The sequence below is a fragment of the Rhinopithecus bieti genome, unplaced genomic scaffold, assembly GCF_001698545.2.
Source record: "Rhinopithecus bieti isolate Rb0 unplaced genomic scaffold, ASM169854v2 scaffold_62363, whole genome shotgun sequence".
Classification (NCBI taxonomy): domain Eukaryota; kingdom Metazoa; phylum Chordata; class Mammalia; order Primates; family Cercopithecidae; genus Rhinopithecus; species Rhinopithecus bieti.
Window position 1 is genome coordinate 113,989 of NW_016823823.1, and position 2,843 is coordinate 116,831.

Genomic DNA, 2,843 nt, shown 5'->3' on the forward strand with positions numbered 1-2,843 from the left:
TTTTATTCTGTCTATACTGTAATTACTTTTCACCTGGGCTATATCAATAATCTTGATAAAGGTTCAGTGGTGAATCAGATCTTCTCTTCCAGCCTCTCTTCTCACTCCAGTTCACCCTTTATAAAGTGAGGAACTAATCATATCTTCAGTGGTTTCCCATTGCACTTAATTCAGCAGGTGGACTCGCCTGTCTTGGATTTAAGGCCCTCCATAATATGAGCCCAACCTATTTCTTTGGCTTTATCCTTTGCTATTCCCTTATATCTTCCAAATAAAGTGGCTTGCTGCTCCTCGAGTTTAGTGTTTATCAACATGTAACACGTTATAGATGATACTTATTTGGAATCACATAATGATTAAGAATATAGACTTCTGTAGCTGGATACCCCAGGTTTGAATCATAATTTCATTTCTCATTGTGCCTTTGGACAATTTAACCTCTATATCTTAGTTTTCTATCTCTAAAATAGGGATAATATTAATAGTAATCTACTTCATAGAGGTGTTTTGAGGATTAAATGGGTTTATATTGAAAACACAAAAACAGTGCCTGACCAACATGTTAAGTGCTCTAATATTTCGGCTGTCATTGTTATTATTGTTACTATTTTTATTGTCTCTTTCTCTCCCCACTATAATATCAGGTCCCTGAGGGCAGAGATTTTTATCTGCTTTGTTTACTGTTCTATCCCTATTGCCTACAAGAGTGCCTGGCATATAATAATAATAATAATAAATGCTCAGTAAATATTTATGAAATGAATAATTGCAGTTTCCTTAGCCCAAGATGTCTACTACTGCTGTCTCTTCCCCCTACTCTCTTCTCTTAAGAACCTGTCCAAACTACAAGGCTTATGATGAATGCCATGTATTCCATGGAATACTTCGTGATTTTCTGATCCTTCTCCCCAAGCTAAGTTTAATTTCTCAATTCTTTGAATTCCCACGATAACTTACTTACGGTTTTCTTACATCTATTACATTTCTTTGCCTTTCATCATAGTCATTTTTATCTAATCTCGCTTCCTAGATATTAAGTTCTTAAACCACGGACAGTGTCTTATTTTATATCCCTTGTGATGCTAGTATAATGCCTTGAACATGGTAGATGCTCAATAGACATTTGCTGATTGAACTAAATATGTTTTACTATTTATATACTTAGTTGTGTACAAATTTTCAGATTTCTAAGTCATACTTCCAAGGTATTAAATCTCTGTGCAATTTATTTCTTAGGTATCCTAAATGTTCAAGCTTAGAAAGACTATGCTTTTTTTATCTGCAGTTGCAGAAGAAATAGGTTTGTCTTAAATCTTGTTTTAACTGCCTAAGGACCTTATACCAGATTATGAAATTGTCCTGCATATATGATTCTAAAGGGGAAGGTTTATCAAATATGGCAATATACAGCTGGAATTCAATCATCTAGTAACATCACCTAAGAACTCAGATTTAAAAAGGCTTTGTGCAGATAAAGTATGTGTCACGAGATCCATGCACTTAAACTCATGCATGTTATATAGTGTAAGCTGAAATACTCACTTATGATTTATTTACTCATCATTATGCTTAAATCATGATTATCAGATTTCCTAGCCAACAGCTGTGGAGAAGTCATTTAGAAATGTTAACAAGGCTCATCGAATAGTAGGAGGGAGAGACAGCTGACTCTAAGGAAGGAGACAGAAAAACCAAAAAACAACCAGGAACTCATAGCAGTGTGGGGCTAATAGCCCTATATGGCTTAAATAAGTCTTGAGGGCATCAGTGTGTTATAACATAGCTCAGTAATTGATGTTCATAATAATGACTCAAAAACAATTAAATTGTGATCATCTACTATGTTCTACTTGTGAAGATAAGCAATGAGTATTGAGTGTTTAGATTTCCATCCAAAAGATTAAATTTAAAATGGTTTTGTGTATAAAGTAATAAACCCTGAACTAGCTGGATGACTTGACTAACTCCTTCCTGAGTTACAATCAAGGTTTTCCTTCATTCAATATATACCTTTCTGTTCAAGCCCGTCTAACTAGAATTGAAATGCAATGGTAAGGCAACATGAGGCAGTAAATCTATAAAAATGAATTGTTTATTCACACTACATTTATAAAATAGGAAATACGATTATAGAACAGATGTTGACTGATTGAAATGCTGTATGCTCAATCATGTTATTGTTTATTTGATAAGGAATGCCATTTGTTTAGCTTTGCTCATTTATTCAGTGACTGTGTCCTGGAATTTTATTAGATGCCATATAGCTTTATATCTTGGCCCACCAGAATGCTGAGAGAATCTTAGCTTGAATGAAACTGGATAAGAAGTTGGAGCTGTTTAGCTTTGGGAGTGAAGATGAGAAGACTTTAGTTTTGAAGGTTTTCCACTTGAAATGTCTTTGTTTTGTTTTATTTCATTTATATATGGGTGCCAGAACATAAAAGTGACTAATAGTCTGGAAGTATTCATTACTTGTTTAACTTTATTCTGAAAACCTTCATCTTCCTAAAAGTCTTTCAGTGACTACCCAGGGAGAGACTGAGAGCCAAGAAAATTTCCTGAAATGGAACCATTTATAACTGATGTGTTTCTGAATAATGGAGAAAACTTAAATTTAATTTTAAAAGTACTACAATACTAAACAGCTCTTATATTTGAAATAAATTATTCAACTAATTTTTTGTTCTCCTTTGGAGCCAGTTAGCAAATATCTTTTGTGTTGCAGTGAGATTGCAGCAAATGATTTCATAGGAACATTTATTTAGATTTTGTATTTTATTTTATTAGTTGATAATATCTGGGCCTTTATGATATAGAAACTAGTACAATAAATATTTGAATGA